The sequence below is a fragment of the Lissotriton helveticus genome, chromosome 10 (genome assembly GCF_964261635.1).
Source record: "Lissotriton helveticus chromosome 10, aLisHel1.1, whole genome shotgun sequence".
NCBI lineage: Eukaryota > Metazoa > Chordata > Amphibia > Caudata > Salamandridae > Lissotriton > Lissotriton helveticus.
The window spans coordinates 1,109,348,794-1,109,363,381 of record NC_136071.1 but is presented as its reverse complement, the minus strand read 5'-3'; the positions used below and the strand labels follow the sequence as shown (position 1 = coordinate 1,109,363,381).

At 44.8% G+C, this 14,588-nt stretch overlaps 1 protein-coding gene across 1 annotated transcript in view; it reads right to left on the bottom strand.

Annotated features, from left to right (window-relative positions):
- CPNE4 (copine 4) overlaps positions 1-14,588 on the bottom strand; it is a 1,493,383-nt gene that overhangs the window by 1,366,433 nt on the left and 112,362 nt on the right. The window lies entirely within an intron of this gene.

Sequence of the window (14,588 nt, the reverse complement as noted above, 5' to 3'; positions counted from 1 at the left end):
TCCTTTGGACCTGCTGTCTTCACTGGCGGAGATAGGACACAGGTGTTGTCTAGATGTGACATGTGATGAGTTGCACAGGAGTTCACCTAGAAGAGTGTGCCAAAGGGGCGGTGCAGGAAGCCCACGTCTTGTCCTACTGAGCCCTGAAATGCAGAGGAGCTTCAGAATAGAACAGAGAGTGCGAGCTGGAGAGGAACCGTGGCTGGAGCACCATGTGTAATGCATAGTGGCACGGGGCGACCGCAGCGGGCAGGGCCGGCTTTAGCGCTGGTGGCACCCAGTGCAATAATGTTAGTTGGCGCCCCCAATGACCACCTCCACCACGGATTCTCTCCCTAGCACCCTTTAACAGTGATCAAGTCTCCATAACCACTCTTCTCAGATGCATTGAATTCGTTACTTAGCGCTCCTCATACCATTAAAGTATATCAGAGCACTTTGCATCACACACACATTACACAGACAATCATCATACTTGTGTAAATCAGTGTTTAGGAAATGTTACATAAGCCAAAGGACAAAGGGGCATATTATCAAGGCCTAGCGATATGTTTATCGCTGCGTTTGCGTCCGTTTTTGGACAAAATGCGACGATAAAAATATCGCTTTATTTACAAGAGCTCACTAACGCGTGTTCAATGGGATTAGCCCTGGTTTGAACATCGCATCACCTTGCATCGCTAATGAGATGCAAGGGAGGCGTGTCCCGTGAAACAACATGGGATATCATCACTAACCCTGATTCTCTCTATTTTCAAGTGTATCGCTAACACACATAGCGATATTATAATCAGCGCTAACCGGGTTTTTCGCTGGTTTGTAACGCCTGCTATTTTCCTTACTAAGCCATATCTATAATGGGATATGGATTGTTATGCTGAGTCCATGTCTCCCATTATAGATTAGGTTTTCCCTAACTCGGTTTTCTATCTCTGGAATTACGGCGATTTCGACTCTTTCCGCCACTTTTGCCTGGATTTCTAATGCCTGGGAGATGCACCTTGCTGATAGTGCGCTCACCGGGCAATAGAATAGGGCGATATGCGGCGTTAATTTTTTGCACGCTACACACGGCCTGCGATAATTAACGCTGACCGTTGATGATATGCCCCTAAAAGGGGGAACATCCTTTACAACGCGGATTTTACTCCGCAATGCTTTCACAACGCGTCCGTTACAACGCAAGTCGTAACCACGACTTGCGCTGGAGGGCGCTAGAGGATTAAGAATAGTATAGTGTCCACGGGGACTGGTGTTAGAATAGTAAATTATACTATTCTCAATCTGCGCCCCCAACGCAAGTCGTGGTAACGACTTGCGTTGTAAGGAACGCGTTGTGAAAGCACGCGTTGTAATAGAACGCGTTGTAATGTCGTACTTCCCCCTAAAAGTGTAGGAGTCACATGTCATCCATACTGGTAGGCAGTATAGTTTAGGAGTGCTTGGTGTGGAGAAGCACAAACTCAGAGTCGAAAAAGAAACAGCATAGTTGGGAGGTTTCTTTAATAATAGGAATCCATTTCTACCCAAATTAACCCTTTTTGCAACATTAATCAATGTTCTATACTTAGCAGAGTGTATGCACTTCTATGATGAAAGTTAATACCTCACTATTCTATATTAGGACTTTAAGTTATAAATTGCAAGTAAGAAAAGGATAGCACTTTTAAAAGCTGATCTATTTACATTAAATGCACTCTTTAATCTACTTGGTACACGTTCTTTGCAGCAGGCATATTAACCCTCTGTACTACCTTCACAGAAGTCAAAAACCTCAACTACATAAAACTCTGATCTCTGGCCAGGAAGAACATTAATCACAGGAGTTATCTAGACATTTTTGTGAGGCCCCTTAATTGCAGGAGGAAAGGAACATGCAGCAGGTGCTTTTAAAATCATAATTAAGATGTAAACACGGCGCCCCCAGGAAGCCAGCACCAGGTTCGATGGCACCAGTCACACCGCCCTAGAACCGGCCCTGGCAGGGGTGCAAGGAGAGGCGCTCCAGGGGGGGGGCAAGTGCCCCTCCTTGCTCCCCCCCCAGCGGATGCCCATGATTCACTGTAGACATCCACTGGGGGGTGGGGGGGAGTAAGGTGTTCCTGGCCCTTTCTGGATGACTCAGAGCTCAGCTGAATAGGGCTTGGCTGCATTTAGAGTAGTGGGAGGAGAATTCCTTGCACCTGTATAGGTGTACAATGCTGTCTCCACCTATACCTGTGAGTATTCCGCTGAGTTTTGCTACGCGGAACTCTGCGAAGTTACAAAAAACTCTGCAAACTTCCGCGAGTGGCGGAGTGCAGTACGAACTGCAGTTTGTGCTGGTATTCCTGCTGCTCGGGTAGAAATTCTACCCGAGCAGCAGAACGCGCTCATGAACTTACCTTTCGCTATCGCGAGCAGCAAACAAACTCTGCCGCACATCGCGAAGCGGAGTTTTCTGAACTCCGTGAGCTCCGCACAGTGCGGAGTGCAGAAAACTCTGCAAACTCCGCGAGCGGAGCAAAGTTCACTGCCCAGGCCTATCTCCACCCCTTGTGGTCATACTGCACCAGTGAGTACACAACTGGTTTGGACTGGGCTCAGAGACCCTTGCACAAAGAGAACAAAGACAAAATGGCATATAAGTAGTAGATCTTAAACCCCAGAACTTTAGATCACTTCTGGACTCAAGAGGAACATGTGCCAAGGAGAAGAGCTGAAGAGTTGTGAGGAGGAGTACTACCCCTTTGATGTGTGATGTGTTGGGTTGGTCTGCAGTTGCTGTTTCTGTCAAGGAAGGGACAAAGACTGGAACTTTGCTGTGAAACTGCTTGAAGAAGAATCTCCAAGGGCCTGTGTGTGCTGGCCTCCTGTTCTGAAGTCTCAGGGCCAAAATACTTCACCTATAACTCCGCTGAACTCTGCTGCTGAGAGTTCTGACCTGCCAGGAGATGCCTGTTCTGGGCCTCTGGAGGTTGTTTTACTGCTTTAGGGAGCTGGAAGAAACCTGAAGAACTGAGAAAATCAACGCATCGCTCTTCTTGCGGCTGTTTTTTAACTCTCAGTACCACCATGCAAGAAGAATCTCCACTCATCGCCACACTGCTGCCCAGACGATGCAGCGCCTGTCAGGCTGCAATAACCAATGCATCATGGGATCACGGCTGAAGAAACTGCTGCTTGTCACCGCTTCATCAATCGCCAACGCATCCCGGATTGCCACGCATCCCACCTGTGCAGTATCTTCCCGACGCATCACCCACGGACCAGAACCGTCTTAGAGTCGATACATCACTTCCCCCTACAGTCTGGATTTAACGCATTACTTCTCCTGTGTGCAGCAGAATTGTCGTATTGCCTCCCCAAGGACTCAGGAACTGATACATCTCTCTGTTTCTCGCCACTTCCCATCTCTGCGGCTGTTAGGTCTTGTGAATTTTGATGCATCTACAGCTACTTTGTGTAGAATTACGAATCCTTAGTTTTCTATAGACCCAGTTGCTTGAAACCTTATAAAAGTCATATTCTTATTACATGAATGATGGATTTTCATCGTTTTGGTCTTGCTGAGTTTAGATAAAGATACGTTATTTTTTCTAAACTGGTGTGGTGTCTATTTGGGGTGTTATCACTGTATTACTTTGTGTTTGGAGTACAAATATTTTACACATTTCCTTTAGGATAAGTCTGTCTGCTCGTGCCCAGCTTCCCAGATTCTGAGCAGAGGTTATCTAAAGTGTGGATGCCCTTACCCTGACTAGAAGCAAGTGTCCCAATTTGGACAAAGGTACCTACCGCTGCCAACTAGAGACCCCCATTCTAACACCAACAAATTGACCTCCAACTGAAGCATGAAGACACCGAAAATCACAGCTGAAGTCATAATATTTGCATCAGGGGCATTCTGAAGGGACTGGAGGTCCCTGGCATTATGTGTTTCTTCATGGATCTACTGCACACCATTCAATGCGATTTAGACACTTACCCTCCCATGGTAGATGAGGCTCAAAGGGTGGCAGGAACTCTGGCGAGCCCCGACTCACAGTCCTGATATCCTCCCTCGAGTCCATTTCTTTGTCAAAAAGGGGATCCTGCAAGCTATACAGAACGGCTAATCTGGTGTATAAGGGACATAGAATTCAGCTGTTTCAGGATCTGTTAGACGCCGTACAAGACCATGACACGTTAGTACCTAACACCCACCAGACTTCAGTGTATTTTTCCTTAACCTCTCCCATGTGCTGGAGATATGCCTCACTGCCAGGAGACCTTCTTCCGATATGGTGGTTATGATCCAGCACTACTACCTTCTGGAAGGAAATCCTTAGCCATATTAGGGGGACAATAGGCTACCAGATCCCAGAAATATATACAACAGTGTTTCTTGGTATTCGAGCCCAAAAACTGCAGGCCATGAGACATACGGAATAGCACCTAATCTCTCACATGCTGGAAGCGGCTAAGCAACTCATTGCTTTACATTGGAAACATCCGGCTGTACCCACCACAGCTCAATGGTTCACATGCCTATGGCAAGCCCTAGCCATGGAATTGCTTTCCCATGGACTTGCACAAATGGAAGGGAAGTTCACTTGTATCTGGCGTCCTCCTCTTCAATTCTTCTCCCGTTTAGAATATACATGCCTCATGCCAGCAAGACTTAGAGCTATCCAGTTCTTTGATTGACCCTAACCTCTTAGTTGATCATTCTGGTCACCTCTCCCTCCCCCCCGATCGACCCCCCACCCCTTAGTCCAGTCAGGGTCCTGGGCCTCTAATTGATGGTTCTTGCTAACCTAATATGGTACGCTTCTCGTAAGGTGCATGTATTTTGATTCTTCTTCCTGATTTCTCTGTTACGTTGTTGAAATGCGGAGGATTCTAGTAGTAATGCACTAGAATATATATATGTGACCACATGTGTGTGAGTTAAAATGAATGAGTGAGTAAGTGATGTATACTGAGTGAGAATGAGTGCAACTGATTGTCACTTAGTATGAGTGAATCAGAGTGAGTGAGAATGAGTGAGTGAGAGTAAGAGTGAGTGCAATTTAGAGAGTGGGTGACTGAAAATGAACGAGTAATAATGAGTGTGAGAAGTGTTTGGAAGGGTGAGTGAGAATAAGTGTGGGTGAGACTGAGAAAGTGAGTCCATGTGTGAGACTGAGAGAGTCAGAGTGAGTAAGAATGTCAGAATGAGTAACAGTGATTGAAAATGAGTGTGTGTAAGCATGTGTTAGTTAGAATTAGAGTGAATGTGAGGGAAAGTGAGTGTAAATGAATGAGTGACAATTGGTGAGTGACTGAAAATAGGGGTTTGAGTGTATGAGTGAGTGCAAGTGTGGATGAATGGGAAAATGAGTGAGTCAGAATATGAATGTGTGAGAGTGACTGGGTGCAAATGAGAATTAGTATGTGTGAGTGCAAGAGTGACAGAGTATGAGTGAGTGAAAATGAAGATGAAAAAAATAATGTGAGTGAGTCCATGTAAGTGAGCATGAATGAGAATCTTGTCTTGTGCATGCAAATTTGCCATTGATTCTTGAAGAGTAAGCATAATTATTGGTTTATAGAGGCCCCATGGCAAAATACTTGTGCTGTCATACTCGGCAAAATTCTTCCCACTTAGCATGACAGACATCTGTGACAAAATACTGGCACTTGCAGAATGGAGGTAATGTTTGGCATTTTGTGCCCGCCTCCCAATCATAAAAAGCAGTAACTGTAGCAAGCTTCTCTTGTAAACAAAACAGAGACAGGATGTGTCAAAGAGGAGGCACAGTGCAATCATTTGCAGTGCAAGCCTTGCTCCACTTACACACAGAACAAGCACAGCAAGGGCAGCAGTAAAAACATCAACTTACCAGTGTAACACAGATGTAGAACAGGAAGCATCAATATATCCTGAACTCATAGAAGAGTGCAGGATTGGCTTTTCTCTGTCTCTCCTTACCCCTTTCTCTTTCTCTTTCTGTCTCCTATAATCGAACAGAAGGTCTGCATTTTTCCTCACAAATGGAATAGTAAAGAATGGTCAATAGAAGGGTGTGTTTCCCTTGCACAGCCTCAGCAATAGGGCCCATCCTACACACAGACCAGAAAATACATATGCACACAGAACCGATATGTATGGTGTTGGACCCGGCCCTTTCTTAGGGTTAACGCCAGAATTTTGTCTTCCTCTGCCTTCGTTTGCTGAACACATTTTGTTGGCTATTAGGACTCTGTGCAATTTTTCCCTGCTAAACAATGGTAAAGTGCTTGTACTCTCCCTTGAAAACATGGTCAAATTGGACTACACCTCTTTGAGTTATTTAATCCCAGGACCCATCTGTGGAAACAAATGGTGCATGGGGGTGCCTTTGAAACTGCTGTTGGCCATCATCAACCTCTATTCCAACACATGGGTCAAATCAAGCTAGGGGACGACCGAAGTACCACCAAAATAATTTATACCACATTGGCTTAAAACAGGGGTGCGTCCTTGCACCCTGTCTGGTCAACATCTACAAGGCCAACCTCAACAGCCACCTAGCCGAAGCGCAGAGCTATCCTCCCAGGCTTGGCAACAAACAAATCAGAAGAATGCAATACGTAGATGGCATTGTCCTCCTAAGCAAAACTCCAATGGGGCTGCAGCAGTCGGTAGATCAATTACTGGGGTTTACCAACAATTTGCGACTGGGCCTGAACTACAGTAAAACCAAGGTTCTTTGCTTTACGAGTCGAGTTAACAACAGGCAGCCTAAGTCTTCCTGGCAGGCCAACGGTAACATCTTAGAATTGGTTAAAACCTTTAAGTACCTCAGAGTTCATCTGGACTCCCACTTAGCCTACAACCTGCACCTACAATTGAGACGGGCCATTGCCAACAACCTGCTGTTTACATTTAAAACCTTGAAACACAGGACTCAAAACACACACAAATCATCATATTCTCCAGGTCGTGGGAGCCAAACTCCTCCCTGTAATATCCTACGGCTCTGAATTACTAAAAGGAAAAGATGCTGCAACCTAAAACATCTTACAATCGAGCCTCTTTAAAAAAAACTCTTTGCGATTCTGCAGTACGTTTTGCGAGCCCAAATCAAGCTTGAGTTTGGCCTGTATCACCAGGGCCAGTCTAGGCAGGAGGCCCTAGTAAAATTTAGCTGGTGGACCAGGGCAGAATTTGCTCGTACATCAGTGCTGGCTGGAAATAGAAAGGCAAGCCCACGAAAATAATTCTGTGCTCCCAACATTACAGCACTCAATTGCAGCCCGTCAATTAGAAGAAGCCTGGCATGCTCCCATGGGATACACCATTTTCAAATGACTCACCATCAAAGCAGTCAACCTTTCATCATTTGTCATACACAAGGCCACTTTAGGTACCTTAGATGTATTGTTTTTATCCTTTTTTACTGTATTTCTGATTATGCGACTTAAATATACATGAAATGTATTTTTTATCAGATAAAAAATGTGTATCTCTTTTTAAATTTGTGATGGAGTTTTTTGTATGTACTATGTATTTTATCTGTGCTTTTTATGATTGTTATAATACAATCGGAATAAAGCTTTGTTTGAGTTTGAGGTAGCAAACGGCATGCGTGGGTGGTCATGCCATCATACACAGCTTGGGGTCCGCAGCCATGTCTCTTTTCCCATTTCTCTGAGGCCAAGAAACATGAACTTATGCTAAAATGTCTTGGAGGTTCTCATCAAAAAACACTCCTGGAAGCAGCCCTGGTCCATCACCGAGTGCCAGCTTTGTGGACATATCAACTGAAGGCTGCTTCATCTATTGTGCGCTTGCCTGGCCTTGTTAACACACAGACAAAAACTCTTACCACCATCATTAAGGGCCATATGTATCAAGATTCCCATTTGCGATTCCCAATTAGCGATTTTTAAGAAATCGCTATTTGTGAATCGCAAATGGGTATGTATGTACAAAATCGAATTTTTTTTGCGATTACTTAAAATTCCTTAATTGCGATTAGCAAATTGCGAATCACAATTAAGGAATACTTTCCCATTCATTTCTATGGGCCAGGAGGCCCATAGGAATGAATGGGAAGTTACTCTCAATTTGCGATTCGCAATTTGCTAATCGCAAATTGAGAATAATTTCAACGGTGCAGGGGTGTCCAAAGGACACTCTGTTGCACACCTGAAATATGCATGGGTGCACATGTGGTGCACATACATGCCCTAAGGGCATGTATGTGCGTCACATGGCACTATGAAAATGCAAAAATGTGCATTTTTTGAGGAATTCGCAACTTACCACCAACTAGAAGTTGGTGGTAATTTGCGATTCCTTAAGGGCATTTTGCAATTTTTTTGCTACATACATTGGGGCAGATTTATGTTAACTGGCGCATCCCCAGGGATGCGCCAGTTAACATGCGCCACAGTGCGCCACTGCTCCGCCACCCATGGTGCGCCGCATTTATGATGCGGCGCACCATGGGGCAAAAACGGCACAGATGCGTGACGCATCTGTGCCGTAAAGGTGGCGCATTGCTGGAGTTGCGTCGCAAGCGCGACGCAGCTCCAGCAAGGCTCGGGGGTGCCCATCTTAACAATGCTGCGTCAAGACCTACGCCTGCTTCAAGCAGGCGCAGGCTTTTGACGCAGCATTGGCCTGAAAGTGACTGAGTGAAATCTCATAGATTTCACTCAGCCACTTTTGCGAGGCGCACCTGCCCCGGAACGCCCCCCCTGCGCCGGAACGCCCGCAAGCGGCGCAGGGCTTTACAACGTGACGCATCTGCCTAGATGCGTCACGTTGTAAATCGTTCGTAGGGATGCGCCACGTTTACGCCGCCTTGCGTGACGCAACAGCGGCGTAAACGTGGCGCAAGGGCCTCATAAATCTGCCCCATTGCATTTAAGGAATCGCAAAATTTGCGATTCCTTAAATGCAATTGCAAGATAAGGAAGCGCAAATTTTGCGATTCCTTATTTTTCACCACATTTTGCTTAATACATTCCATTTAGCAAATTCGCATTCGCAAAGGCCGAAATTCTGTGAATTTCAGCCTTTGCGAATGCGAATTTGCTTGATACATATGGCCCTTAGAGCTTTTCAAATCAGATCATGCTGTCCAGCTGTAATCACCATACGGGGAGGAGACTCAGTGCAATTAGCATGCACGGCCGTGAGATTCTTAAACCTCGCCACCAAGGAGGTGGAAAAATGCTAGCACCTGACCGCTCTCTTCTCTGATCCATGTTCCCAGAGGAGGGCTGAACAGTGGTCATCCTTAGGAAGCAGCAGGCACATCACTTTATACTCCAGTACCTTTTATTCATTTCACCTGTTCACACTGCTATCTGATCTGTTTGGCAACTGTATACTAAACTACAAATACTATGCACCCCATGTCCTTAGATGTATCCATCAGGAAAATATCACTTTACTCAGCATACCACAATAGCATTGCAAAGGCATCTTAAAGCAAGAGGATTGCGCAGTAGGATTAGCACCTTTACTTGATGAAAGCCACACGTCACTTAGCGGAAAACATATTTATGGGATCCCTATAGAAGCATGTGTTGGTCCATTTCTAACATTTTGAGTGCAATTTTATACTGATTTTTTTTAAGCTAATATTTCGTTTGATTTGATGGCTCTGTCTAGTTGATGCCAAATCTAGCTTTTCTTTCTCGCCAGCTTGGCACAGCCCTTCTTGATTATAGCTACTGTTTTTAAGGAATTTTAATGGACACACAGTACTGTCATGGGCAGTCTTTTAAAGTAGTTTAAATGTACATGTAATGGTTTTTAACTAAATGTGCATGATAAATACACTTGTAAACTTGGGTTATTTATTTTACTTGTGAGCCCCTAGTATATGGTACTACATGTACTCAGGGCAGGGGGGCTCCTCCATGTGGGCGGAGGAGTGTTGCCCCACTGCTTTCTCGCAGTGCGAGAAGCAGAAGGGTTTGGTAGGGGGCGGGCGGGTGGGCGGTCCTGTTCTAGGGCAGGGGAGTGCTGACATGCAGCCGCAGCCGGTAGTAGGTGTAACTGCAGGGCGGTGACGTGGGGAGGGGGAGGAGCAGGGTGGGGGGTAGTAATGTATAGATTACGGACTTTAACAGGTAAGTAAACATATAAATAAATAAAACTAATTTCGTTGTGTGCACTCCATCACCAAATGCTATGCAGTGCGCGCAACGAAATTCGTTAGGTACCGGTGTGCAGATGCAGTGATGCACGGTTCTCATACAGAGTTAGGTGTGGTGGGTCAGATACTGCTAGGTACAGAAGGCCTTGCCAAATGCTGTTGGTGGTGTTGAGAGGTCTGGCGGAAGGTGTCGCTCACTTGGCCGCTGTGTTATTTGGCATGCTCTCAGGCACCGGGTACTGATTACAAGGGTAAGATCCTAGGGTAAGTACTGTGTGAGACCCCGTTAGGTTTAGGGGTGTGATCCAGTTATGTAGGGTAAGAACAGCAGTGAGATGCTGTTGAGTATTTGGACAACCATAATAAAGCTGTTGTGTAGAGGGATGACATGTTATTAGTACATGAGTGAGGAGGTGTTAGGGGCTGGAGATATCCTTTTCAGTTCAGCAGCCGATGTTAGGGCGGTGAGATCCTGATGGGTATGGGGTGAGCTCGCGTCAGGTACTGTGTGAGATCTTGTTGGGTTTAGGGATGAGATCCAGTTACGTATTTGAGGAGATGCTCCTAGACGCAGAAGTGAGATCCTGTTGGGTTTACATGAGATGCAGTTGAGTGCGGGTTTAACATGGTCTTAGGTACAGGGTGACACATTGTTGAGTGCATGGGTGACACAGTGTTAGGTACAGGAGTGAGATCCTGCAAGGTACAGGAGAGAGATACCCTTGGGTACACAGGTGAGATCCTGGTAGGTGTAGGAGAGAGATGTTCTTTAGTAGAGACTGAGATGCTGCTTTGTACGGGCTATTTCTCTGCTGAGTGACATTTTAGTTATTTCAACTAAGCTGAAACATTTTGCCCAATGTTAGTCTCACATTAAGGCTTTCACGTTACTTAAACACTTTACACTGCCATTTCAATAGACAATGTCATGCTATAATTTAAAAATTCTGCATTTGCATTGCTTTTATTAATAAGACCAATAATCACAAAGTTTGAAAAACATCAAGGCAGCCATTCCCTGGCATATCCCGCACACCGCCTTTAGTTGGCACAGATGTATCACTGGCATGGAGCCCTAGTTGCACCTGAAGTCTACATGCCACAGTAGAGGCGAAGAGGCTGTCCCATCTATGGCAGGATCCCTCTAGGGAATCCATCGGGTAAAGCAGACCCAGGAGAAGATGTAAACCACGAAAGACAGTCAAACTCAACAGCGACAAGAGGTGTATCTGTCTTACGTGAGATATGTTACTTTTCAAAGATCTAATCTTTTGAAAAGCTATGATCACCATACAGATCAGTGTAAACTTCCTTGACTTCTAACCCTACATGCCAGTGTACAAAGTGGTGATAAGTAGTGCAAAGACGTAAAGGGTTGAATTTCCTAGGCTCCTCCAACGAGGAGCTCGGGAGCTACTGGTAGCTCTCCAGCTACCCAGAAGTAGCTCTCTGGTTGTGCCCAACCCCATCTAAATTAGAAGCTATTTCTAGGCTGAAATAATTACGTATACCAAAATTGAGAGCGTGTATTTGAGATGAAAATGTGTTTATTTTCAGAACTCACCAGCTTATATTTTAAGACAAATTGATGAATTCCCAAAATATATTTAAAGCTGATATTTGAGGGATAAACCATGAGGCGTTGAGGAGACTTTTTACATATATTATTACCTTGGTAATAGAGGTATTTCAGTTATGCTTTATCCATGTAGAGGCATTTCATACTGACAAAGCCTTTTTAGGTGGAGCCTTGGCAGCATGCATGCCCTGTCTGCAAGACATGCTGTATTTAGTTCATGGGCTTTCAACACGCCCATCTTTTTTGGTTGTTTCTTTAGCCTCCCTTTCGAAATTCCTTTGCTCTGGTTGGCGAATAGTGTACATCTGTCCACCCTTTGGATGCTTGGTTCCCTCCCATCGGAATTCACTGATTGTTTCTTTTTGTTGGCCATCTCTGGACATCTGTTGCCTCTTCGTTTGCACCTGGGTGGCAAATCCCGTTCCGCTCGCGGAATTTGCGGAATTTGGGTAATTTTGCGTTCCGTGAAGAACGCGAAATGACCCAAAATGCTGCAGAATTTTTGCTTGTTCGCGTTCTAAAAATGCGTGTTCATGAGATATTATCCACAGAGCACGCAAAAAAGCTGAATTGCTTGTTCGCGGAGATTTTTTGCTGTTTCGCGGAGATTTGCGTAACGCGATTCCGCAAATTCCGCCCACCCCTAGATTGCAACCCCTCCCTCCCGTCATTGCTGCCATCCTTTTTGCGCTGCTGCTTGTTCCTTTTTGTTGGCCATCTGTTACCTCCATGCTCACACTCCCTTCTTCCTGTCATAGCTGCTGTCCTTCCTGGGCCGCTGTTTGTTTTTGTAAATTATTCGGTGCAATCTGCAGAGGAGCTCTGGGCCCTTGCAGCCCATGCCTCAGCCCCTTTGTTATGCAGCATCCTGTAGGCAAGGGAAGTCTCTCTGACGTGCCAAAGCACATTGCAGCAGTCAATTTACAGCCACCCATGAAAAATGTATGTTACTTGGGCAGAGAACAGACCAGGGCTGTTCTCAACCCCTTGAGGAAGTCAACAGAATTATTTCTGGCCTGATGCGGTGAATGCAGTTGGATCCCTGCTTTCAGACACTATGTTTTGGCAGAAAAGCCATTCGGAAGGTTCAAAGTAGTTGTGTATTTGTTCCGCACATCCCTGCAACCAGAAGGCTATGACTGATGTAAATCGGCCATAGGGCCAAAGCTAATAGGTCTCGTCAGTTCGAGAGCTATAGGCATTGCCAATGTTAATGCATTTTTGTACGACTCTGGGGCTGTTTTTATTCATATACGCAAATGCATTAACATTGCCAAAACCTATAACTCTCAGAATGGCAAGACCTATTGGCATTGCCAATGCCTGTTACCCAAGTTATTTCTTGGATAAAGGGGCCTGTGTCTGTGGCCTGCAGTGGCAACTGCGTTTGTTCATCACTGCGTTTTAAGGCCTTAGAGAATCCCATCAATAATTTCACTAGAAGTTGTCTGTTTTAGGTGCATTTATCAATCTGACCTTTGCACGAGCACAATGAAAACAAATTGCTGCTTAATAAAGCAGTTGTTTGTCTTTTGTTTTTCCCTTTTCAGCTACATCTAAAGTGATCTTATTAAGGTGATTAATTTGTTTTAAAAAAAAGTGCGCAGAGTGGTAAAATACTTATAAGGTCCCAAAGGCGAGACCTATTGGCTATGCCAGTGCTCGTTTACATTACTGCTGGCAATCATACCTGATGCACTGACGTGATCGCTGTCAGTAAACTACTAGAAACCTTGCATACAGTGGCCACTATCACAATGCTAATAATATTAGTAGCTTCCAATGAGTTTCGTTTAACATAAGTAGCTCTCATTACAGAAAAGGTTGGAGACCCCTTTTATAGAGAAGATATGATTAATTCATCCTCATCTGAGTATTCCTCATAACCACAACCCAGTGAGGCATCTTCACTGGACAAATGAATCCTCCTCATTCAGTATCAAGCATTGGCAAAGACAAATACACAAGCCACAGCATTGTTACTTATTGGGCTAGTCAATGGGACCTCAATCAGTGCTTATTCTGTGATGCATGGATGGTGAAAGGTCTACTAAATCTCCCTGTTACTGCCTATATGTCACCTCTTGGTGCTCCGATAATTCCTTGTTCATAGATTCACAGACTAAAGTGACCCAAAAAAAATCTCTGGGACCGTAAATATTGCAATGTACCCCATATATTACAGCGCTCAGACACCCTTACTTGAGCAATCTTTTTGGAATTATGTTTCACTGATGGGGGGGGTGGTATTGCCAGTAATCTGCAGTAGAATATCAGCAACATTTGTTCCATCCAGTGTTCATCCTTTACATCAAAGATCACATTTGCCTGCAGTAGCCCAGACCTATTGACTTTGCCAGTGATTGTTATATTGGCTACCCATCTGTGCAGCTCTCGCCTTCGCGTGAGAAGGGGAGGGCTAGCTCAGTTCTGAACAGTGATGCATTCAGGAGACCAGTGGGGCTCCCAAATGCACCCAGCACTGAAAAAAGATCTTTGAGGCTCTTTGTCACTTCTAGTCAAATTTACATCATGATCCAAGAAATCACATTTGGCTTCATTGCACAGTTGGCCTGGCTACCAGCGAGGAAACAAGTTCTGTTTCTAGGCAATGCTGATGGTCTGTAAGACTTTCACTGGTGTGGCTGCCAGCATTTTACAAACTAATCTAATTTTCTTGTTACAGACATGTTTTGGCTTCAGAAAACACGTGTAACAAGATTATCAGCATGCCTTTAGGAGCAAGTTTTGCTTTCCTATGTGCCAAAAGGATAATATGTTTAGGAGTTATATTTTTATCATTTAACAAATGCTATTATACCATAGAATCTATGTGATTTTCATATGAAGGATGTAGATACTTTGTGGGGGTATTTTATACATTATAACAATATTCTAAAATGAAA